We start from the raw sequence: 26,974 nt of genomic DNA on the forward strand, positions 1-26,974 counted from the left end.
GTCAAGAAGAGGTCCAGTGCTTTGGGAAAGAAGATGTTCTGAACCATGGGACGCCACCAGTCTTATTGCAAGGGGGACTCAAACTCTGCTGGAGCTTGCTGAATGGCTGTTCCATTGTTATCTGTGACCTGTTTAGGGAGTTGCCGAGAATGTTGGTGAAGAGGGTGAACAATTAATGCAGACTAAGTTGGAAGCAGTGAATGCAGTTTCCCAATCTATGGACTTGGTTGTTGTGGAATGAAGGCATTCTTAGATGCTCTCTACTGGCTTTTTTGCAGATATTCAGGATGTGCATTTTGACAGTCAGTGTTTATTTGGAGAAAATGTAAAACTCTCTTCCGGGCATATAAGGCAGAGAAGGACCACAGTTCAGGCATTAGGATTAGCATAATCAAGCCACTGTTTCCACCAACAATATATATAAAGTGTTGAGGATATAAGCACCAGTTTCACAAACCGGTGCAGCTGTCCCAGCGATAACTGCAACAGTTTAGGAATCAAGCTTCTGGTAGAGGTTGATAATAAACCTCGGGTTCCCGTGCTTCATCAACTCAGCCTCTACTAAATCGCTTTATTTGCTTATCAATTGGACGTCACGTGTCAGCAGTTGATAGGGTGGGATTGTCGGCGTGCTCATATTTCGTAAGAATAGAGAGAGATTACTTTGGACCAGTATTTGGACCAAAGAGGGATTTACTCTTCTGTGCTTGAGAAAACTACCAGCTGTTCCCCTGTCTGTACTCTATCTGCTCACCGCACACACATATCTTTATGACGGAGGTTCAGTCTCTTGTTTAAAAGGGCTATAGAGAAGTTCCCTCAGACAGAGCGAGGGAAAAGTATGTACTCTCGAGTATTTTATTATTCTAAAGAAGGATGATGGACTCAAATTAGTCCTCGATTTCATGTTTTTGAAGAAAGAAATGGTTTGAATGGCGGCGTACTTACAGGATATCATTCACATTCTTCAGATCCAGGACTAGATGGTTTCGTTAGACCTCCACAATGCTTATTTGCATATTCCTATATGAAAATCTCTGGACATTCTTCGGATCACAAAGTTAACATTCCATTGAAAAGGGACACAGTAAAAATCTTCAAACATATCACACTGCTCTCTGAGTCTATTCTGTTCAAACATAGTCTGAAACATAGCAGGCGACCAATTTATAGAGTATTTTATTACTAGATTAAGACATTAACCTGTCTCTAGACAATGTTATTATGAGTCCAGGCACTGATTTGAATCAAAATTTCCAGATTCCAAAGGAAACAGCTCAATCACGATATCCCATTAATTCCAATATCTCCTTGAGAGCATAATAAGTTAGGTCGGGGTTTTGATGGAGATTGGAACTGTGAATATAAACTCAAATTGGTTCATGCGCTGATTTAAACAGAATGTCATGACGACAGACGATAAAATCCTGCCTCTGCCCTTCTTAGCCAGAGTCACTGATTTAACCACAGAGCCAGTAAAAAACCCGAAGTGAGCTACTGCTTTTTTTTGGTGGTCCTAAGAAAATGAAAGCAATAAGGGTGGCTAGAACCCTACCCTCAATCCAACTGCTAATTAATCTCTTGCGGGAAGAGTGAACCTTGAAATATGATTACATCTCTCTTGAAGTGATTATAAACTAAATGTGTAATCAGTTCAGCTTTTAGGCAGCAAAATAAATAGCTGATAAAACCTAGGGGGTTGTTATGATGGCGGAAGGCCCGCCACCGCCAGCCGTGCGGTGGCGAGCCTTCTGCCATCAGACCGCGATTTTCCTCCCCGCCAAATTAGGATGTCGGGAGGAATGCGACTGTGGCGGACGCAAAGAACGCCCCCATCGATCCGCCACAGGCAATCAGTCCGATTGCCTGGTGGAGCGGTCAAGCATCTGTAAAATGGTGGCGGTGCCTAGCAGGCACCGTCCGCCAAATACAGTGCTGCATCCCCGCCAGGCGGTGAATGGCGGTGGAACCGCCATTCACAGGCTGGTGGGGATTGTATTTGGGGGCCTGTTGCGGGCCCCCGGGGGTGGGGGGTGCACTGGGGGGGATACCCATGTTACCCCCATATATGTCCCTGCACTAAGTGGCAGGATCCGCGTGGTGCCTGCCACGTAGTGCAGGGAAATGCACAGCATGGCACTGTAACATTGTGGCGGGTGCTTACAGGCGGCCGGTCCCAAGCCGCGCAACTATGGCGGTCGGACGAATGTCCGACCGTCATCATAATGACCCCTCTAGGGTTTTACTGGTAATTTGCATTACCTCTCCTTTGACATGAAGTTTCATAATGACTTAGTTGCCACTGTTCTTCTTGTAGGAATAGTTTATTGCATTAGTTTACCGTTATAGGCCTCAGAACCAGCCATTGTGTCAGTTAGCTTCAGTACTGCTGTCAAAAATGGAAGCAACAAATTCGGAAGCTGAGATGGAGGCAAGCCTGAGCACCATCCCCTTCTACGAGTGTGTGTGGTTTTTTTCTCCGCCAAAATCTCTAGTTCTGAAAATGCGACAAATTACGTAAGCTCTCCCTACAACAAGGTATCTACAAAAGGAAGTCAAAATGGCTGATGGATATGGCGTGCTTTTTGACTAGAAGACTCCGTGCCTGCCATTGCACATGTGCCTTTTGACACGACAGAACCAGCAGAACGTGCTCCGCCCTCACCAGTACTCCGCATTGTCCTCCCCTTGTGTTTGCCACTTACGTCAGACTCAGCTGCACAAGTCCATTCTACTTAACATTAATGAAAATAATCACCTTTAAAGCATTTTACAAAACAAAATGATAATCAACCACTGTTAGAAATGATTTCTGGTTGGCTAGGTAAATTGCTTGGGGGTCCCCGGCTTCCAGTAGTGACTCAATGGGGGTCCTCAGGAGTCAAAAGTTTGGGAACCACTGATATAGGGCATTCTGTGCTAGGTTTAAATCTCAGATGTGTGGGAAACCCAATGCTCTAACACATGTTCTATCAACGTGGTTCGTACTGAGCAAACATAGGCACATAACCATCTAATCTAGGGCAAATCATGTCATAAATTGAAAAACAGTTCCCTTGACTGCTGAAAATAGGTCCACTTGCACAAGTCTTAGTGGCGGAAGAAGTATTTGAACAAAACATAAAAGCCTCTAAAACAAAATCTGCCTACACTGTTTCCTGTGCTCTTTATCAGTGGAATGTTTACCTTGTAAACAAGATAGAATCTGTGTGTTTGCACATTTCTAATAAGAATCACCAAACTTTTAGCTTCCTGTTTTGTTAGTAAAAATTCAGTGTCATCATTTACAGTTAGGGCTATTGCAAATTTGACTTTGTCTCCTAAACATAAACAACTCTCAAAGATAATCAGGGATGACAGACCCGTTTCACCATTGTTTTTGTCCCATCAGCATCATGCAGCTTACCTGCTTGGATAGTATTTGTAAGAAATTGGATTATTGGTTGGGGGGGTGGAAGCAACAACCACAATCCTTGTCAGGGTGAACCGCAAAAGTCACTAAATTAACCTGTGCTTAACCCTCGGGTAGCTTGGCACAAAAGCAGTGAGGCTTTACTTTGAGGCAAAATAAGTATTTATGCATTATTCAAACAGTAATAAAGTATAAATACAACGCAAAAAACAATCCCAACCCGATTTCGAAACACAGAGTACATTTTAATAAATAAAATATCAGAATGGCACAAATCCAATCTTAGAAGTGGAGATATTGAATTTCAAAATGTTAGGTAAATATAGCGCCTAAATGAACAAAGTGTCACTTGCAGTCATCTGCTTGTTCTTGACTGGGGGGAAAGTCACAAGTTCAGACCAAGCGCAAACTGGCTATAGGGACTAAGTTAGTCCTGCTGCAAAAGTTGCTTTCTGAAAATCTGGCGCAAAGAGTCCATATGCGGAGGAGAAGCAAGTAGAGCATCACTGTAGCGCAGAGGTCTTCAAACATTTTGATGTCGAGACCCCCTGTCAAAATCTTTTAGGTGTAAGGACCCCCCCAAAAAATGTTTAGAACTTTGTACACCTCATTGTCAACTATCGACAACCATAAAAGTCTTCAATTCCAATAGCAAATCATTTTTACACAGTGGGGAAATAATATTAAACAGTGTTTATCAAACGAAAGATCAGTGGGCGTGGTCGAAGGTGTGGCTAAAGACAAGGCCTAATTTATGAGGAATTGGCCTTGGGCAGCACCGCAAGTCTTCTTGCTGCGCTGCCCTATGCCAATGTGAAAGGGCAGGAATGCACCTTATTTATGAAATATGGTGCATTCCTGTCCTTTCCCACTGCGTTGGCGCACAAATTGCTGCCTAGCGCCAATGTAGGCACAATTGTTATTATGCAGGAAGGTGCCCCGAGAGGGGTTTTCTTTCTTTATGAGCTACAGAATGCAGCACACATGGAAAGAGGAAAAAATTTGAGGATGCATGAAAACATTTTCCTCATTACGCCTGTGGGGATGTGTAAGGTTTTGGCGCTGCCCCAGGTTTACATGGTATTGTAAATCTGGGGCAGGGTCAAAATCGATGGGTGTTGCAAGGGAACACGCACCACAATGCCCATGGAACTCCTACTTGACAGACTAAGGCAAGGCAGCGACTTGCGATGCTTTGTCTTACTCCATAAGTATGAGGCCACGCAGGATAACTTTGCGTTGCCTCATAGATACGATTGCGACGCTTGTGCCACCGAAGCTTAAAAAAAGAATGATGCTCCGGCAGCTCAAGCCTCTCATAAATCAGCCACAAAATATTTTGATTGTTTTTTAGGTTTTTCACCATCAAGTAGCTACATATAAAATAATGGGTAGCTTAAATAAAAAATACACTTTAAAAAGTTGTTACTCAGATGGAAATGCACTGTAAGAAACCCGTATTAGTTAATGCACTGCAGAGGTCTGTGTGTAACCAGAGAGCCACAGAATTAAATTTGGTTGATGCAGTGGGGAATAGTGGCTTGTGGTAATTAATTTATTCTTGCATTACACACATAAGGTAGACTGCTACAAACTGTGCAAATAGTTTTAGGACATGATGGAGCTTCCAAAATGTAGATTTTAGTAATACTAGAACATTAGTAATGCATTTTTTGTTTTGCATAACTGTCCCTTTAACAACTCCTCAGAGGTACCACGTGATTAAAAACATGCACTTCACAGCCCAGTTGTTAACTCTTCTTACTTCCACAAAGCAATTAACCCCTTCGCTGCGGCGCGAATTCCGCCGCAGCGCTGGGGGGGTTTGCGGCGCCGCTATGCTCATGACGGAACCACGCCGTCATGAGTCACGGGCGAGCTGTGCTCATGACGGCGTGGTTCCGTCATGACTCCACCCACTTGCGCTAATCGCCCGCACAGGCGGGGAATCAGCGCCGCGTGGGCGGAGCGGCCGCCAACGGCCGCAGCATGACGGAACCACTCCGTCATGAGCACACGGTGCCCGTGGCTCATGACGGAGTGGTTCCGTCAGAAGCATGCAAGGGGTTAAAGCCAGAACAACTCCCAAGCACCATTTACATTTGCAGGTTAACTCAAAACGCACATTTGCATTTCATTCAGGCAAGCAGGCAGCCTGTCTGCCCAGCCTCTTCCTTTCACAGAACAGGAGACTCAATTACCTTCAGCTGAAGCATTTTAACGACCGGAATGAAGCGTTCTGGTTTTCAAAAGAAAGAGCATGTTTTAGATTCCAGGAAGAAGTGAGGCCTGAAATTGCGCGACCCCCTTCCCAGGACTCCATGGCCCCCCTGGGGGTCACGCCCCACATATTGAAGACCTCTGCTGTAGCGTGAAGAACAGGCCTGGTGTCGCAGACCATCATCCTTGTAGTGCGGCATTCCAATTGGTCACCACGCGCTGTCATTGCTGTAGTACGTATACAGATCTTGCGTTGACGGTGGTTGCTGGTGGTCGCTGTAGAATGAAGAGTTGGGTTCAGCAGAACTTCGTGCTTGCAATCATCGCAGGCCAAAACTTAAGGATTTTACCCTTCTTTACAGAGGATTGCACACTGATGCCAGCCAAAGGTTCAGGACCAAGGAAGGCATCTCTTGGGGATCAGGGACGCAATCTAGCAGAGGCCAGCAGGGCTTAAGTAGGTCCAATTGCATGTCTGGTCAGTTGGGCGATTGCAGGGCAGCTTTCTGGAGCTTGTTATGTCCCTGTTGCTCACACAGGAGGCCAGCCAGCTAGGCCTTGGAGTCTCTCTGGTGGTCCTGGGTTCAAGGAGCAGGTCCAGTCTTTCTTCCTCAGGCAGAAGAGCAGTCATTCTTCTGTGGCTTCAGCAGGTCCGGGAGTGATCTAATGAGTGGCTTAGGAGGTGCAGTATTTATACCTGGTCCCAGCCTTTGAAAAGGAGAGGGGGGGCTTCCTATACTACCTCCACATCTGGTTCTTGACAGTTCTTCCTTTCCCCGGCCTAGGCTATAAGTAGTCTGGGGTTACAAAAGACTTGTGTCTGATTCCTTCATGTGTGCCGGGTACAGCCCTTTGAAATGTACCATCCTGCCAACACCTAGGCCCCCTTTGTCTTACTGTTTGGGACGAATACACAAAGGTCAACTGGCATACTATTCATAGTCATGCGATCCAGGACACTGCAGTGGGCACCAAATGGTTAGGATAAGAAAATGGCAACTCTCTAAAAGTGTTATTTTCAGAATTGTGACTTGCAATCCTACTTTACCATTAAAGAGACTTTACATTACAATTTATTTGAGTGCAAAGATCATTTTCCTATCTGTTCCCAAACTTAAGTTATCATTTATTTATTAAGTGTAATAAGGCAATCCAATGTTACCCATTGGAAGATTTTGGCCTTGCAGCAGTGAAAAACTACTGTAGGAGGTTTTCACTACTAAGATATGTAAAACGTAAACCCACATCCAAGTTTTTAAATACAATGCACCCTGCCATATTAGACTTTAAGCCAAACGTAGGGGTGATTTATATATATTAAAAAGGAAGGTTTATTCTAGGCAAAAGGTTTATTTTCCCAGGTCAAAATGGAAGTTTAAAACTACACTACAGGCTGCAGTTACAGGCCTGAGATATTTCCAAAGGCTACTTTAGTGGGTGGCCCAATGAGTTACGCAGGCCAAATTGTTGCATTTAATTTACAGGCCCTAGGAACATGCAGTACCATTTACTAGGCAATTACAGGTAAATTAAATTTGACAATTGTAAGCCAGTTGTGCCATGTTTTAGGGAGAAAGCACTTACACATTGTTTAGCAGGCGTAAAGTGTGCAGAATCCTAAAGCCAACAAAAACGAATTCAGTAAAATAGGAGGTGTGGAGGCAAAAGGTTTGGGGAACTAACACCCAAAGAAGTCTGGCCTAACAGTAAAATAGTGAGAGGTAGGCTCAATCAATAACTCCTCAATAAAAGGGTAAGCAAATTAAAAATGACACCCCATCCTCTAAGCTATGTACTCAACACCATAAATTCTGTGCCAACACCCACTACCACATGGATCCCCTAAGTTCTTGCTGGGGCCCTTGATCTTTTCAAGATGGTACATGTAACACACTTAAAGCCAAATCTTTGCAACTTCAAAACACTATGGGTAATAGGAGATGGAAGAGATTAGGGCATGGGGATATGATATTATGCGATCTTGGTGCTTGCATACTGCTTAATGCTATAAAGTTGAACAAGGAATTTTACCTCCGAATTGGAGTACTGCAAAACTGTGGAGATTTTTTATGTCCGTACGAATTTTCACACCTGTGCATCCTGGAGCCCTAAAATCAGAGGGAAGGGAAACTTCATTATGCGTTGTTAAGAGTTGTAAATAAAATACTTTATTTCTCCTACCTCGTTGTTACCAGAAATGTTATTTTAAAGCAGTGGTCGTGGTTGAGCATTCAGAAAAATATGGCATGAGATACCATCCCTAAAATGCATTGCACGAGCGCACCAGTCCAGTTCTGGAAGCTTCGATGAGGTTTCCGAGTTTACAGTACCAGAATATCGAGATTTTAATATCATAGCAAAAGTATTGATGACCAAAATGAAGACCAGGATTCCCCACATATCAGTTTCAGTTAACCATTATTGTTCCCAAATATTAGATCGACATTGGTTTGTATTATACTTATCTTGTCCCAAAATAACAGAATTTGGTTTTGGTAAAAAAGCTAATTTTCTCTGCAGGTATCAGCTTACATCTTCCTTAAGTACTTGTAGGTTTCATTGCCCTACTAGGACAGATACAACACCCAGCTCTGCCGCACATGCTCATGTTGACCATAAAACGCTCATGTACTGCCATCATATGCCAAGAAAACCTTTGTATACCCAGATTGGTTTTAACATGTACAGCCATCAAATGCCAAGTATCACTGGCAAGATACAAAGATTGCATGCCAGGATTAGTCATGTGCTAGAGAATTGATTATTTAATCAAGGATTGCCATACACCACGATATCCATCATATGCTAGCTACTGCTATTGTAGTAGGTATAGCTATCATATGCTAGACATTACTACCATTTGCTAATTGGATCACTATTGCATACCAAGAAATGTAATTGTTGAGCAGATATCACAATAATATTGCAGGGTTTATGCCTGTTATTACATCTTATGCCCCGGCGCTCTCCAGTGCAGTTTGAGCTAGCACCAGGATCCTCGTGTTTGAGTGATCGTGCGCTCTATAAATACTATATTTATTCATTCATATGCATCTGTAGCCATAGAGACAAAGACACAAACGCACACAAGACAAAGACTCAGAAAGAGAAGCACTTGCATGTGTGCAGAGACAGTGATAACAGTGTATCCTATAGTGCATGCAGTCCTACCACAATATTTTTTCTCAATATGTTGATTTCTGGTAGGCTACCACCGTAGATATTTCCTGTAATCTGCTCCATCGGCTTTATTGGACTACCCGTGCCTGGGATAACTATTGGGTAGGGTTAGGGCTTCTGGCCATAATATCAGATATAGAGTTGCCCAAATCATCATGATTTATCATTAAAGGGACTCGATTTTTTGTTTGAATGTTATTTTCATCATTTTATTGGTAATCCTTTTTCTTTATTTTTCTTTCATGAAAAGTTATATTGCAAATATACATTTCCTCAATTATTCATACCGAAAAGTTGCACTTGTGCTCGGACACCTGAAAGGTTTCTGTGTAATATTAAGTAGCTAAATACCTCGCAGCAATTTATATTTTTTATAGTTCTCCAGTAATGTATCTTTTATAGATTCTGATGCTTGAATCTTCCCCGTCGTCATGGTGGGAGTCCCACGGTAACAGCAAAATAGCAGTATCAAGCTTTAAAACTTAATTCCCCTTGGAATTCAACAGCATTTAGTAACCAAACAACATAATTTTAGAACATCCAAGTGCCAGTCAATCAAAGCATAGACCTGGAGCATCCATCCCCTGCAGGACCACCATACCTCAGATTTCTTACCGCATGTCATGTGTTGGGGAGTTTCCCTGAGCTCTGCTCAGTCACAGTGTTTCTACTTTACCCTTTTCAACTTCCAGCTGGTAGTTCTTTTTCTTCAAATGAAACCCAAGAAGATGATGGACGGAGTGCAGAAACGTTTCAGACACTCCCCCCCCCCCCCCCCCCAGTCACAGGTTTGGGTTGAATTTATCATTGTTCTTTAGGTCGCTTCGCCACCCCAGTTTAGACCCAGCCATATGCAAATCAGTCATGACCCTGTACCTCATGGGAACAGTCCAGCCCGAACATCAAGGAGGTCATCCCTGGACCGGCAACAAGCATCCTGGGACCGGTTTCGGGGTAATACTCCTCATCATTAAGGCTAGCTTGAATTCAGTGGCAAAGTGAGCAAGGGACCCACGTCTGGGCATACCCGTTCAACTTAGGGCGAATAAAGCAAGCACAAGAAGATGATGAGATGAGTGTCTGAAAAGTTTCAGCGCTCCATCCACCATCTTCTTGTGTTTGCTTAGTTCTTTTTCTTCAACCATCTCTGCAGCTGAGGTAGTGTTGAAAGCGAGTATACCTTTTTGTGCTTTTTATTCAACATGCCCCAGTTTAAAAAAGGGCTGTTTAGGTCCTGCAAGACTTGTAGAAAGTCCAGTCTTTTCTCTGAGGATCCACATAAAGGAATGCCTGTATTGCTTATATCCAGATCATAAGCCCAGAGACTCTAAGCACTGTTGAAATTTCTCTTCGAAAACCCTCAAGTATCGTGAGGAAAGACTGCTCCTCTGGCTACAAAAGACGAAGTCTGTGAGGAGTTCTGACTCTGAGAGTGAGGAGAAGCCTCATACCTCCTCCAAGAAGAGGAAGGAAGAAGATTCTTCTTCTGTCAAAAGAGATCCCAAAAAAACCAGATCTCAAAGTAAAGAAAAATCTGTGGAGAGCAAGGATAAGAAAGAACAGTCTGGCCCCTCTCATGTTCAGTAAACATCTGGCTCTGCGCCTCCATATGCACCACATACCCCTATCAAGGATGCTCTCTCAGGAAAAATCCACCTGTCGACGGCCTCGTCGACGAGACACTCCCCATCTCCGACCTCCGGCTCCGCTGGAACCGGTACGCAGTCGACAGTATCATCGGCGACTTCTACGACGACGACGTTCAGGACGACGACAGCCGTAGCGTCATCGAAGATGGAAGTGTTGATGTCATCGTTGGCGGCAATTGTGAGACCACTTCTTTCTACAAGAACTTCCCCGTCGTTCAGCTCGGCCAGTCAGTCATACCGTCGACGATAGTGTCTACGGCCCTGTTGATGGCCCCATCGATGAAGGGGATAGACATAGCTTTTTCAAAGCCTATTCCTTCTCTTTTTCAGGACTTTTCCAAGATCTCCCCATTGCCTCCTACTTGCCTCTTGGACTTCCAGGAATCAAAGGATGAGGGTCCTTATGGTCCTGCATATAGCCCTTCGCAACTTAGGGTCAAATGCCAAGAATCCGAGGACAAGGAAGTGCTGGATGACCCTTCTATGTATCCAGAGGGTGAATATTTTTTCTTGGACACGAGATGTCCCAGCGTGCAACGCTCAGACACTTTCCAGGAACACTATCCTTATGATGAGCAAGAGCCCTCCATCAACATCCCTCTTTCACTGGTCACTGACTTGCGCCTGATGCTCAGTGACTATTATAAACGTTTTCCTGAGGTCAATGCTAGTCAGAATTCACCTTCTACACAGGAGGTACCTACTGTCATCCTAGATCAGCAGGCCACACCTATGTTACCGAGACACACAACTTTACCACACTTGCAAATTCCTGTCCAGGCGCCTGACAGTGGTGACCGGCAGCTAGGAGAGGGACAGCTGCAGTTGGACCCTGATGATGGGACAAATGAATTGACTGTGTGGCGCACACACCACTTTCTCCCATACTGCCGATGGCCGATTCTCTGCCATCAGATATCGGTGGTTTTCATGACCTCTTAGAGCGGGCATCAAAACATATTGACCTACCCATGCCCGTCAATCAGATGCAGTGTTTTTTCTATAACTTTAAGTTTAAGGCCGCTACGCAGTGCTCCACCAGAGCCCTCGCCATAGTGGACTACCTGTGGCAGGAGGGTCTTAAGCTGATGTAGACCCCTTCCTCCGTTCTTGATGTTATCTCGAAATTGGATAAGAAATACAGGACACCTGAGTACTCTCCTACATGTCTTATCGGCCATCCAAGACCTGACTCTATTATTATGCAGGCTGCCCAGAGAAGATCCAGAAATCCTGCATCTCCATGTGCTGCCCCACCAGATAAGGAAGGACGCAGGTTGGATAATATTGGCAAGAGATTCTCTGCACTGGCTGCAACAGCCATGAGGGCCTCCAACGCCATGGCTATCCTATGGATAAATGACTGGCAAATGTTGTCCGACATCTCCCCCTTGATGGAATAACTTCCCAAGGATAAGAAGAAGGAGGCAAAGAATATTCTGTCAGAAGGAGAGAGAACCTCCTCAGAGATCATCAGTGTGGCGCTGAACATTTCTTCCACTGCCTTTAGGCAAATGGCGGGAGCTGTTGTGTTCTGGAGTCAGGGAAGGCTAAGGACAACAACTTTTCACCCAGAGATTCAGGCTAAAATGCTGGATATGCCGTTCAACGGCAAATATCGCTTTGGCAAGCACGTGGATGAGGCACTACAGTCAATTAAATGCACCCTGACATGGCCAAATCCCTTACTAATTTGCAACAAAATTAATTTTCTTCTTTTAGAGGAAGAGGTAGAGGTCAGTTTCTGTTTAGACCCCTGTTCCAACGCCATATTCAGTCCTACAATCAGCAGGGGTTTCGGCCCCAATATTCGCCACAGTCTTTCTTCCAGACTTCAATGCCAGCATATCCCTACCTAAACAGTTGGTTAGTCAAGGCGCCACCCTTCAGGGTACCAAGGAGTCTACGAAAGCCTGTCTTTGACTTTTTCACTCCCTGGGTCTCAATCTCAACAGGGAAAAGTCCTCTCTACTCCCCCCAGGACGCTTGTGTTCCTGTGAGAGATCTTGGATACCAATCGCTCAATGGCTTTCCCACAGGAGAAAGGATTTCGCTCCTACAAAGGATGGCACAGTCTCCTCAAAAAGGTGCGTTTCTGTAAGGACATACAAGTCAATGCTGGGGATGATATCTTCCTGCATCCCGTTAATCCCACTCTGCCGCTTGTGTTTGAGATCTCTCCAAGGGCAGCTCGAGTCTCAGTGGATTCAATCTCGAGGCTCCTTCAACGACATCATTTCAGTCACTCCAGAGAGGGCCGTGGCAATGTCCTGGCGGGCGATCAGGGACAGTCACTCTCAAGACCTGTCCTTCCTCCCAGCAAAACCGGATATGGTAATGACATCAAATGCTTCCTTGGAAGGATGGGGGGCTCACCTCCAGGAGTAACAAGTACAGGGGAGGTGGTCAGAACAAGAAGAATTGTGTCACATAAACCTGCTAGAGCTGAAAACAGTCTTTCTAGGACTCCGATCGTTTCTACTGAAGATCAGAGGATCGTTGATATTCGTCTGCACGGACAACACAACGACCATGTCCTATCTACAGAAGCAAGGGGAGACGAGGTCTCATGCCTCGTCAATAGCGCAGCAGATTTGTGAATGGGTAATAGCCCACAACATATCCAGGCAACTCCAACACGTTACAGGAGTATTGGGCCGATTCCCACAACAGAGACACCAAGCAATATCATGAGTGGGAGCTAAGTGTCACTCCGCTATGGAGGGTATTTCTGTGCTGGGGGTTACCAACCCTAAATCTATTCGCTACATCACTCAACAAAAAATTGAAGTTTCTCCCCAGCATGTTTCCCCAACCAGGCCCTCTAGGGAATGCCTTCCACTTTTCCTGGAAAGGTACATTTGCTTACGCGTTCCCTGCGTTCTCGCTCATTCCGAAGGTTCTGCAGAAACTCAAGTGGGAACCCTGCCGCATTATTCTCATTGCTCTGCCGTGGGCAAGGCAGTATTGGTACACCGAGCTGTGATTTAAAGTATCTCCCATGGAAGGTAGCTTTTCTTTTGGCCATCATGTCTGCTAGATGCATCTGACATTCAAGCCTTCGCTGCAATGGATCCTTACCTGCAGTTTCACGGTGAGAGATGGGAATAACAACACCTCCAGCAGAGCAGACCAGACTACTCATCAAGGATGCTGGAGAGGACCGCTACACCTTCGACACCGACGCCCTACAACAGCCCATGGGCATCTCAGGTAACCCACCCCCAGGAGCAGTGCAGCCAAGCCACCTAGAGGAGACACCAACCCCTGTACCCGCCTCCACGTCTTGCTCCCAAAACTCCGCCGAGGCACACATTGTATTTCAACGCCAGCAGTCAGAATGCCATAAGGAGGTGGCCGGACAGGTGCGGTGGGGTCAGAGCACATGGAAGCGGAACTAGATCACAGACATGGGTGTGCAAGTCCCTCCAGGGACCACCTACACCCCACAAAGGAGACCCACATCTCGACAGAGATACATGCATACTTCCTGCACTGAACCACGCCCAGAGCCCAGGAATCAACATACCCACCCCCATGCTGGATCTCCGTACGACAGCCCAGTCCACTCCTCCCATGCATTGAGTGGGTGACGACAAAACTGCATGTCCAAGGTCTAACCCGCGGCCAGAGTTAACATGGTTGCGGCCGCTGTACATAGCACAATGTAATGTTATAGGCCCAGGGACCCTCATAAATACACCATGACCACACAGACACACTGAGATAGTTTTTGGAACAGGCTACGGGCACGTGCGCCCGGCTCCTTTATTGGCAGGGGCACATGTACAATGACGCCTGTGCTGGATGTGTGTGGGGTGAGTGTATGCCAGCCAGCATGGAGTGGCTGGTGCTGGCAACAACTTGTACAGTCAACACTATGGAAACGGAAACAGAAAACACCAGCATCACAGAGAGAACCGCGGAGCATAATGTTGGTAGCTGGAGCAAGTACAGAGGCCACCCAACATGCAAACTGAAGTGTCCTTGAGTTGCAGTGCACCGATGTTGGGGCACTAGACCCGAGCCTGCTCATGCATGATATATGTCTAGGATTGTGTCCCTTTGGGAAATATCTGATGCAGCTGCAATGGGGTGTGTTACACCTGCATCATCTTCCTTATCATCATGCTAGGTCTCCCACTCTGCCTGAGGTGACCTTGCAGCGTGACACCCCAACAGCACACAACTCAATCAGAAACGGTCCATGAGTCGTGTTTTTCTGCGTCAGTGGCACCTGGAGTGCAGAGCAGGGTATCAGGCAGATGATGGCATCCACAACAGTTCTGACCAGCTTTGATAGTCTGGCAGCAAGACACTTTTGACTCTGGCAGTTGTCGTCTGGAAGGTGGCCCTGGCGGTGGTGGCGTGTGCCTCCTGTGGTGATGCGACGTATGGGCCGGTCAGGACTCGAATTGATGTGTGAGCCCTGGTGGACCGTAGTTGAGGCCAGAGGCAGCAGACAGCGCAGAGCCACAGACACATGGCGTTGATGACCCAAGGCCACCGTCTCAGAGGCCATCCAATATCTCAGCAGACAGGGTCCCTGACTTGTGCTGCACAGAGTTAGTGGCCCCGGATGCACTGCTGCCTGCACAGGCACACCCGCAAGGGACGGGTCCTCATCGATGTCCAAGGTGAACGTGGCGTAGGGTTGCGGGATACAATGGAAGGTGTCCTCCAGGACATGATGCAGAGGGTAGAAGCCGTCCGAAAGTGGCAAATGGAGGAGTGGAACGCAACTGCGTCGTTTTTGCCACCAAGTCAGTATCACAGACATGGTGATGACGACAATCCCAATGCCATAGACCCATTTGCCACCACAGTTCACCCAGGAGTGTCCATGTATGTTGTGGAACAGACTTAGTGGCACCAGAGCTGAGCGGGTGGTCAGTCAGCGACGATGCCGTGTCCTGCCTGCTACGGACTGGACTGTATTGGTGTGAGTCCTGCTGGACCGCAGTGTAGGCCGGAGGCAGCGGTCCGCAGGGGCCCACAGCCACGTGTCGTTGACCCGCTATGCACAGAGTTAGTGACACCAGGGCAGTTGTCTGCAGTGTTCGATCACCTCCGTAACGATGATCCTTTTCTCCTCCGAACTGAACCGCGTCTTCCTCTTACACCTCTCCCTGCATGCAATGATATGAACTCTGCAATATATGAAACAAGACTCAGTTCAAAGTGTGTGACCTACTCGGACTCAGTGTAGGCCGAAGGCAGTAGTCAGCAAGGGACCACAGACAGCTGTAGTTCAAATGCTATGCACAGAGTTGGTGGACCCACATAGAAGGGAGAACACAGATATGACTCAGCCATGACGTGTGTACTCTGCCATTGCATAATCAAGACTCAGTTCCAAATGTGTGATCGACTTGACCGTAGTGTAGGCTGGAGGCACAAGCATGCCTGTGTCGCGGAGGCTGTGATGGTCTGAGGAGGCTGCCAAGGTTGCGGGCCTCAGGCTTGGATCTTGTTCCGGCACGTGGTGGGCCCTCTTTGACACACGCCGGTGTCGGCAGGTGAGCAGTGTGGCCTGGATGCGCAGGGGCGAGCCTAACGGGTTTGGGTTCTAGCGCCCCGGGGTACAGCAGGCGCACAGGTTCACAGGCAACTCCGCTCACGACGACGGCATTGGCCTCGTGGCGGGGTTAGAGGCGCCGCCCTTGCAGAGACTTTGGGCATTCCGGAAGAGGACCACGGCCAGGGCTACATGCTTTTTATTCACACCAATACGCTGGCCTAGCTTATGCCAGGCCAGCCCACTCCGCACACACTTATGGGGGAGATGTAACAGGCTACATTTCCGCGAACTCCCCCACTGGCTGGGGTGACATGGTTGCGTTTACTGCAGTCTGTCCAGCACATCTCCGCCACACTTGGCATTGTGTACTTTCCCATTCATGGGTCACTTGCCTCCTTCACACATGCCTGGTTCCCACCTCTCCCCACATTCTGCTATTGTGTGGCTGGGGTGCCATGACATTGATGGCACATGTTCACGGCTAGCCTAGGTTGCCATGGTAAGTTGTGCTGTCGAGTCTGGTGGGTGGCCATGTTTTTTGGCATGTTGTATGTGAATTTATGACGTGAGCATTGCCAGAGTTGTGAGTTGCATGGTTGTGAAGTTGATGTGTGTGGGGTGTTCATTTTGTACTTGCCAACTGGCTATGCATTTCTATTGGTGCCATCCTGGAAGCGCTGGTTGATGTAGGACTGTTCGGAGTTGTAGGTCTCATGCACACTGCCTGGGTAGTTGACGACGACGTTGGTGGCAAATCCACGGTGTTCAGATGTTGCCTGCACATTGATGTGAGACGTGTGTTTTCTGTTGCGGTGATTGTGTGCTGTGTCACCAAGGGGCACAAGTAGGACATGTGTGCTGTGGATTGCCCCCAACACATGCATGCATCCAGCGTATGGTCCTTGCTTGGTGTCCAGCAGATCCTGAGCATTGTGGTGGATGTATAGATACTGGGGTACCAGGCTGATGATGGCATCCTGGACAGGTGTGAGGGACTTGGATGTGGCCGGCTGTGAGACTCCTCCGACTCTGGCGGGAGTTGGTTGGGGAGTACCAGAGGCCAACAGGTGCAGCACAGCCAGCAGCTTTGTGTGGGGTGGGATGTTGTTTGTCCGATGTGTTGGTGCCATCAGCCTGTTGGGCGATGATGGTCAGGATGCGTAGGATGGTTGTCCTTTTGGGCCTGTAGTGGGCAATTACATTCTCAGGTGTTGGGTCTGTGAGGCTGGTACGTTTCCTGGGGGTCCGGTGTCTTTGACCGCGCTGCCTCTGTGGTGGTCCGGGGTGGGTGGCGGTCCTGTGTGTGGTGGCGGTGGGTGTTGTGGCCCTGTTGGGGCTCCGAGCTGCATGATCAGTGGCTCCATGGCGTCTGTTGGACTTCAGTTGTGGCTGTGGTCTGGGCTCCCTTTTCTGTTGCCGGTTGTCATCCGACTTTGCACCATGTCAGAGCAGGTGTTAGTTTCCTGCTGCTAACGCGCCTTATCGCCTGTTTTGTGTTCTTATCGCCGATCTGGCTGGTCGTTGAGAATGTTGTGGTGTGGTGTTGTTGCGGCTTTTTGCTCGGGAACGCCTACTCTGCATTTCATTAGCGATAGTTGCCGGGGTCATCCGTGGCGATGATTTTTGAGGATGCTATCGCAGGAAATCTGGTGGTATTGGCTGTTTGTACCTGCTTGTGAATGGGGCGGTAATATTATCACGACTTTGGCTACGATAAAGTGCTGTTAACTCGGCGATAGCTCCTTGAGAATAGGCCTGTTAGACCCGGAAGCTTGGCACGAGGCGGGAAGGCACTCCGGAAGCTATGTGTGAAGTAGTTGTGCAGCACACACTCACACTCACCCAGTAAAGCACACGCAATAAATAGACACCACTCCAGGGTCATTGACAAAAGCAAGTAGCTTTATCTATCTTTGGTCAGGATTAGAAATGCAAAGCTCGCACATGGTGCAGAATGAACGATTCCTCTAACTCCAGGTCACTACAGGTAACACTTCTGGGGCACATGTTCACTAAAGGTAACATTTCTTGTGTACATGGTCAACATAGGCGACATTTCTTATGCCCCGGTTCAATAAGGACCATGTTTCCTATGCAGTGTAAATACAACAGGGTAACACTCCTAACCCACTAGGCGATATAAATGAACATTCTCAAGACACTTACTCAAGGTGGGCATGCTGACTCATTTAGGTAGAGTAAATCAACAACAAGGGCAGTTCTATATTCAATTTAGGCCCCAGCCCTCCTGCACTGATTAACTTGGGGGAGCGGTCATAGTAGAGGTACAATGTAGGCAGCTGTCACTTCTTGGGCCCAAGCTCCCGGCAGTTTCATAGAGGGCACGGCAGCAAGGGGGGGGGGGAGCATTACCCAGGCAGTGCTGACGTGCGCCTGAGAGTCTTGTGTGGAATAGTCCTGGCCCGTGGCTCCCTCTGGACCTTCTCAGCTGCTAGGGGGAGGGGCCACTGCGTGAGCGTAGGCCCCAGATCCCCTTCCAATCACCGCTCAGTCTGTGGGGCTTGGGAGACTTAACTCCTGCCTCCGCGCCGGTTCATGCAGGTGCGGGAGGCCTCTGCTCCCAGTCGGCCTTCGCTTCTCTCTCTCTGGGCCTGGCTGGGGGCGGTTCACTTCTCCCACGGGTAGGGGGAGGCCCGGGGGTCTCTTAGGCCTTGCTCACTCCCCAGACCTCCTCTCCTGGACTCTGTTGTGGGCTCCGAGCTCCCGGCTCGTCTCGGGGCCCGTGAACCAATCACTGCGCGGCTTCTTGGGGGCGCGGCCGTGACGCGGCCGGCGCCCCGGTTGCCGAGCAACGCTCGCTCACGTGCACCAGGCCCAGCTTGGCCTTCACTCAGCCGCTGCGTCTCTCCCTCAGCTTCGGGGGCCGCAGCGGCATCCAGAGGGGAGGGGCACAGCGTCAGCACTCGAGGTGCGGCTCCGGTCGCAATTACCGCCCCAGCAGGACCGGGGCCCACCTTAGCTCGCCAGCACAGAGCTAGCAGACAGCAGCAGATTCTTGCGGGACAGCGCTTTCTTGGCAAGGCGCTAGCAGAGGGTGTTAGGTTCCAGCATTAGAGTGCTTGGGTGATGCGGCACTTTTACCTTGTGGTTCCCAGGGTTTAGTTGCAGGAGTTGGTGGAAGTGGGAAGAAGGATGGTAGTCTCAGGCAGACACACTGGAGTTGGCATCCAGGGTTCCCTCACTCCGGGCAAGGTCAGCAGGCTGGCAGGATCACTCAGCTATCTTGGGGACAGCAGGGCCTAAGCTCAGTCAGCCTCAGTAGTGTAGCTTCCTCCTGGCTCAGCAGCCTATACTCCGGCGGAGGGCCCCCAGTTCCAGTAGTGCACCAACTTACTGTCAGGTTTCCCTCCTTTACCTTTATACCCCTAGGTCAGGTGACCCTACAAAAAGGCGGCAAGTTCTGGGGCCAGCCTGGTGGGTGGGAAGATTCCAGAAGGCTCTGGGGACTCTGTGGTGGCTTCTCTGGTGACAGGAGGCGGGACGCTCGGGGTTACAGTAGCATTATGTCCCAGCTTGATCCCAACTACTAGTGCGCAGAAGGACAGTGGCCACTCCGCAGTAGCAGGGGCCTATGGCAACCATATTGTTAGGAGAGAGTTCCTGCACCTCAGCACTGTTCAGCAGCGGTAAGACACCCTGGGTCCTATGTCCAACAAAAAATGGTGGTAAAAACTGAGGCAGAAAGGGAAAAAAATGCGGTGTAAGACCACCCTAGGGCTGACAGGTCTAACAATGCCCCATAGACTGTTAAGTACATTAGCTGAAAAAAGCCGCTACGATCCACAGTAGCCTCTGTATAAATCTATTGGCACCTCATCTTGGCCGGGAGCATTTCCTAAAGCACTTTCAAAGATTGCAAGCGCCACCTTTCAATAATCAAAAAACCATCCGAAGGTTCCATGGTTGGAGTCAGGAACTAAAGTGGGCTTATCAGTGTTATTTCCTGATTTAAAACACATACCCACTGCGGAAATTAGATACCCATTGGTCTTTCAAAATATGTGCCTCAAGGCAAAAATTGGCTCCTATCATCCTCTTAATAGAATCACGCCGAAAATACTTTAGTCCCTCAAGAGGATTTTAGTTCAGTTTTCCTTCAACTCATTCCACACTTATATTCAGATCTACATAGGGCGACTAAAGTCGAACCCTTGGTTCGGAGGATATTGCCTCATGAAGGCGTCTATTTGACAGGGAGCAGCATCAAAACATAGATGAGTTGGAGTTACTGCTCCGTGCCAGTTTCTAGAGCACTTAATAAACCACAGAATGAATGTTACTAAAACAGGCAAAGATTTCCGCAGGAGAGTGTTCCTCTGAGAGGCTTGTGTTAAACAAATCCAGATGATTCTTTATCAGCATGGACTAAAGTGCAGCGGGATCAGGAAACTTCCAAACAGGTCTAAGACAATGGTTCTTTGGTTTAAATATCAGATTGTCTACCATTTAGTGTGAATATAAATTCAGCGATGGGGATTATGGTCCTCAAAATCTTTGTCAACCACAGTACTGGAAGCAAAGAACGTATACAGGTTCCAGGACACAAGTATGTAATTGATAACTGAACAGCATCCATGGCCAAAATAAGTATGGATCAAACTACAATCATCAAAGTTCTAATACATTATATTAACCAAATATCCTTCCACAATGTAACTAAAGAGTATTTGACTTTGGTTGTTGAATAGCAACGGGCCACCTCCGTTATCCCCAAAAATTGTATAACTATCAGAAAATGATGGAATTTCTAGTATTTTAGTTTTACGAACACCACATAATTAGATTAAAACCTTTGAGTGGAGGATCACTGATCATTAGGATTCTCAATGAATGTAAATACATTTCTGTCATTGCAGTTGTCCTGACTGCTAACATCATCATTAAAAAAAATTCTAAATAAAAATAGAATCTGTTAGGCCACTGGATCAAAAATATTTGAATACAATGGTGCGGTCGAAGCTGGGGAACCGGGTTCGAGTCTCGGCAACGCTCAGCATCCTGTGATTCTGGGCAAATCACCTAATCTCCATGTGCCTAACAAAAATGAATGTGTTAGTCTGTAACAAAACTGGTCCTCATGTAAAATGCTCTCATTCCTGATATCTTCGGGTCGAGGTCTAAAACTCCCCCCCCCCCAATGAATATGAGGGAAAATTGAGTTTCCAAAGATAATTTAAACCAAGTAGACAGACCCCCCTATCTTTGCCAGAAGCAGAAAGTAAAGCAAAATTGTAGAAGCACAAATAACCATAAAAAATTATTCATCTGTAGCCCAAAGCTCTTGAAGTAGAACGATATCAATCTGGTTGACATAATCCACTAATTTCGATTTCACTCCGGCAAAGTACCAGGTAACCAGCCGCACAGTGTCCACTGAAGAAACATAGAATGCACGAGCCACAGGGAGTTTAACAGAAGAATTATTGACTGGGCATCAGTCTATTTCTTCAAGTACCTCTAAAGGTTGAAATCTGTTGCTCGTTGGAATAGCAGGATCTGTTATTGCGATACATCACGTTTGCAATGGACCTGGATCTATAAAAAAGCCAAAAGGTAAAACTTCCATTCGAAAGGCCATACTGTTTCCTCTACAAAATATTACTCACTGTGTTGGGTTCCCCACAAGTACCAAGTACACAATCCCCCTTAACAACCTTGGGTGAAGACCCAACCCTCCCAACTCTCCTTGCCATCAATATGTCATTGTTATTACAGATACCAGGGTCCAGGTGGAGAGAAAACCAATGACCCACTTAACCCTTCAGTTGATGAACATCCTCCATCTTATTGGAGTTAAGCAGGTGGCATTTGCAACAATCAAAACATAAGGGCATACATTTGAGGGCCAAGTCAAGGTTGGCAATGAGCAGTTTGCACTAGAGCACTGATCCGGAGCGGGGGCTTTATGGGATGCTGAAGGCTAAAGGTGTTACCTAGTGCAGGAGTTGGGGGCTGATACTGTACATAAGTTGTCACACACATGCAGACACATGCATCAAACATGCCATTTGCGATTCCTTATTAGCGAAAAATAAGGATTCGCTAATAAGGAAGCGCAAATGCCTATGCATGTAGGAATCGCTGAGAAAATAGCGATTCCTACAAATTCCTTAATTGCGACTCGCAAATTGCGAGTCGCAATTAAGGAATGGCTCCCCATTCATTCCTATGGACCTACAGGCCCATAGGAAGGAATGGGAGATTGCATGCACAATTTGCGAGTACCAATAGGTACCCGCAAATTGCACATGCAGTTTCAAGGGTGCAAGGGTGTCAAAATGACACCCTGTTGCACCCCTGAAATAGTGATGTGCACCCATGTTGCGCACACACATGCCCCAAGGACATGTGTGCGCAACAGGAAACTTTGAAAAATGCACTAAAGTGCATTTTTCAAAGTTTTTGCAAATTACCATCAAGTTCAACTTCATGGTAATTTGCGCCCCCTATTAGCGAAATCGCTATTCTAAAGGGGTTCTTGCATTGCAATTAAGGAATTGCGAATTCTCAGATTGCGAGCGCCTTGAACCTTGATGCATCGCAAATGCCCTTTTTGCGGGCGCAAACGGCCGATTTTTGCGAATTGCACTGTTTGCGCTCGCAAAAATGGTTGATGCATGTGCCTGACAGTCTAATCCCATATGGAGCTGGGTGCAGCTCCTAGTGCGAGCTAATGTGGTTGAGCACAAAACTAAATTAATTTGAGATAGTGAGGCAGCCTGCTTGTCATATCCTGCAACGGGCAAAGGCTGAGAGTTGGAGGGGTAGGCAAGGCCGGGAGGGTTGCCAGTTTGACTCATGCTTGCTCCAAAAGTTATTCCAGCCTCCATACCCACTCAACGAGAGGATTTAAAGAGCTCTTGATTTTCAGGCTTGTTTTAGTAGCCATGGCATCAGCAGCAATTTGCCCTGAAAGAACAGCAGACAATGTTAAGTCATTTGTTTCTATCCGTTTATCTAAAAGACTGGCAGAATGCACGTCCATTTTTTTGGTCGAAGGTTTGCTAACGAAATCTTGGGGACATTCAGAGCTTCCCTGAGAATGCATTCCCCCCATTGCTTACCATTGGCAATGTTGTTTTGTAACTCACATTTGGTTGCTTTCTATTTGCTGGCTTTATTTGTTTTAGGCTGTCCAGCTTGAGTTCCTCCCTTCCATCTCCCTTACTCTATTTTCTACATTCTCACAACAATTCTCGCTTTATGTAAGCAGGCCTTCAAATCTTGTTCTTATCCTGTCACATTTGATGTGCATTCAAAGACAGAGGACAAATGTCCGCCTCTGACTTCTGAGGCAGCTTGATATTTACTTTTCTTGTCTGACTTCAAAGTGAGATGGTCTAAGTGTCAATCTAGTACACAACAATTTAATGTTGTAAATGAGCTGTGCAGATATTTCATAGTGCATCAGAATTTGGGAAGCACATGTGAAGCATAGTTGATGGAAAAAAATATTTAATTTCATCAAAACAAATCAATATAACATTTCTACACATTATGGTTTGTGCGCTGTATACTTTTATGAGTACAACTGTATGTCTGTGCCAATGTAATGGTAATTTCACTTGAAGATGTGTTGCCCGTGCTGGCAGTGCACTACAATACCAAGCATACTCCACTTTACCCCAATCCACTGTACTCTGCTCCCCTCCACACCACTGTACTCTACTCTGCGTCACTCCACATTCCACTACTGCAGTCTACTCTGCACCACTCTATTCTACGCCACTTCATTCTATGCCTCTCTACTCTACTCTACACCAGTCTAATCTGTGCCAATGCTCTCTACCCCTTCTCCTATGCACCACTGCGCTCTTTGCCATTACACTCTACACCACTCCACTCTATTCCACTGCACTCGGCAACACTGAACTCTATGCCACTGCACTCTACCTCAATTCACTCTACTATGTGTCACTCCACTATACTCCAATGCACTCTACACCACTGTAATCTGCTCTGCGCCAATGCACTCTATGCCACAGCACTTTACCTTGCACTCCACTCTACAATGAACTGCTCCACTGTACTCTGAAACAATCTACCCTGTGCCACTGTACTCTGCCCTACTCCACTGTGTGGCACTCCACTCTAGGCCACTTCACTCTACATGAATGCAATCTATGCTGCATCACTCCATTATGCTCCACGTTACTCTACTCTGCACTGCTCTACTCCACTGCCCTCTACACCATTGCACTGTATGCAAATGCACTCTAAACCACTTTACTCAAAACCAATGTACTCCGCCACTACACTTTATGTTAATCTACTCTGTACCAGTACACGCTACACCAATCTACTCTGCACCACTGCACTCTACGCCACTCTACTATACACCACTGCACTCTATGACAGTCTACTTTGCAGCACTGCACTCTGTACTGAACTGTGCGCCACTCTACTCGATGCCATTGCACTCTATGCCCATCTACTCTGCAACACTGCACTCTCCACCACTGAACTCTATGCCACTCTACTCTGTACCACTGCACTGTATGCCACTGTACTTTACTCTTTACCACTGCACTCTACTGCACTCTATGGCAATGCATTGTACATCACAACACTGTACACCACTCTACTCTGCATCACTTCACTCTACACCACTGCAACCTTCGCTAATCCACTCTAAGCCACTCTAATCTGTTTTGCACCACTGCACTCTATAACACTGCACTCTATGCTACTGCACTCTACGCCACTTATCTCTACTCTGAAACAATCTACTCTACGTCACTGCCCTCTGTGCCACTATATTTCAGTCTGCGCCCTTCCACTTTATGCCACTCTACTCTACACCACTGTACTCTACGCCTGTGCTCTCTACACCACTCTAATCTGCTCTGCACCACTGCACTCCACACCACTGCACTCTACTGAATGCCACTGAACTCTACCCGGCACCACTCCACTATATGCCACTTCACTCTACTCTGAAACAATCTACTCTATGCCACTCTACTCCACCCTGCGCCACTCCATTCTTTGCCACTCAGTCTATGCAATGCCACTCTATTCTGCACCACTCTATGCCACTGCACTCAATGCCACACTACTCTATGTCACTGCACTCTATGTCAATGCACTCTACACTACTTTACTCAAAACCAATTCACTCTACGCCAATCTACTGGGCACCGCTGTACTTTTTGACATCAAAAGACAACAAGAATTTCTCAACTGGTATCATTTAAAAAGGATAGTTAGGAATGGATGTACAAAGCATTACAAGAAAGAAGGAGAGACTCTCAGTCGGTTAACTTTGGAAAATATGCACATGGCATCATGCATTTAACAAAAAGGAATGGCACGGACAAAAAAACATAAATTAAATGGACAATATTACAGTTGTAACAGCACTGCAAGCAAAATAAATTAGCGTGAACAACCCGAATTGTACTTGGTGCTCAAGTGTGTTTGTGACACAACGGTGTGGCGACGCAAGTGACAATGTGAAATCAGCTAGGAGCGGCGTGAAGTGAAGTGAACAAATGTACAATCTGGTCAGAAGTTTTTTAATTGGTAATTAATAGTCAGTTATTCATAGAACCACATGAGAAATGCGCCATCAATTGCGCTGACAGGTTGACGGCGTTTCGATCCAGTAACTTAGGATCATCTTCAGGACCGGGTTGGCATAATAAGGCGGTGCTGTACAAAAAGGAGAAAGGATGGGAAAATAAGGGAAGAAAACAGGGATAGGGTCGGGCGCTGGGCAAGTGGGTGAAGGCATATGCTGTCTGAAAAGCACAGCAAGGTAAGAATGTGAAGGCCACAAGGGACAGAACAGGATGTGTATCATGGGGAAAAGGCCTGGTGAAAGAACATGAATGGGCAAAGAATCAGGGGTAGAGCGGGAGCAAAATGGGGAACGCGGCAACAATAACGAGTCCCTGGGAGGGTGGAGGAGCCGTGCACTGATATCTATCGGCGTGTCCAGGGAACCGGAAAGAATGGCATCTGTGTAAAAGGGCACTAGTGCAAGTGTAGGTACGGAGAGAAAACAAAAGCAGCCGCTAATGTAGAATTAGGTACCTGAAATGTTAGAAATGTGAGATAAGCATCGGCGATACGGAACTGTTGAAGCGGCAGCGGGATCTTGTGGGAAAGGAGGGAGAATTGGGTATGGGGGAGGGGTGGAGAAAGAAGGGTGGGCGGGCCAAGAACGGGGTGGTGTATATGTTGAATTACCTGAGTAGTGGTTGAATTAGAGCTCAGGAGACGTGACGGGGAATTCTCGGCGGGAAATCGTTTATGGCTCTGTGGGAGGAAACGGGGCAATTAGGGAAGGTAGACCACGGGGGCGGGGGAGGTGGGGGCGGTAGCACGGAGGCAAATCCTTACCTAATGAATAGAGATTCCGTAGGGAGCGAAGGGCGTCTAAATCAGCCTGTGTCCGTTGCGATCAGTTGCGGTGTGTGATAGAAAAAAACAGGAAGTGAAGTAAAAGGCCTCAGGGAAGGTTATTTGACATAAAGCCTGCGCGTGCATCTGTAAGGCCGTTGTTGTGGAAACGGCCAGGGGCAGCGGTAGCGAGTGGAGGGGCGGGGACAGGGAGAGAGGAGGGGAGGTATAGGATGGTGACCAAAGCTGAAGGAAACAACCAATGGTAATGCGTACAAAACGTCTTGGAGATGGAGATGAGTTTACAATAAGTTAGTGTGGTAATATGAAGGCAAATCAAGTGACAAGCATACATACATAGTAATCAAAGAGCAATTATGTGCAGAATGATGATGAATGCAGGCCCAGACAATAGATTGTTGTGAGAACATTCGGATGTATATACTGTGAAAGAAAATCCCTAAACTTGTGATATGGTACAGTGGATCACTGCAATTGGTTTGCACAAGAGAGACATGAAGTAAATAGCAATTGGTATGCGCAAGGGAGACACAAAGTAAATTGTGTCGGAGCAATGTATGCAATGAAATGTATCCAAATTGCTGAATGTGTGTCAGATGGACA

General features: G+C 47.0%; 1 long non-coding RNA gene across 1 annotated transcript in view; it reads right to left on the bottom strand.

The window, feature by feature from the left end:
* The window catches only part of LOC146856201 (uncharacterized), a 67,001-nt gene extending 40,592 nt beyond the window's left edge, over positions 1-26,409 (bottom strand). The window contains exons 1-3 of the long non-coding RNA XR_014981445.1: positions 26,351-26,409; positions 26,198-26,266; positions 7,664-7,740 (exon numbers count right to left, since the gene is read on the bottom strand). This is a non-coding gene — a long non-coding RNA (uncharacterized LOC146856201). The remainder of the gene's footprint in view (positions 1-7,663; positions 7,741-26,197; positions 26,267-26,350) is intronic.
* Positions 26,410-26,974: the final 565 nt, after the last annotated feature.

The sequence above is a fragment of the Triturus cristatus genome, chromosome 4_1, assembly GCF_964204655.1.
Source record: "Triturus cristatus chromosome 4_1, aTriCri1.1, whole genome shotgun sequence".
NCBI lineage: Eukaryota > Metazoa > Chordata > Amphibia > Caudata > Salamandridae > Triturus > Triturus cristatus.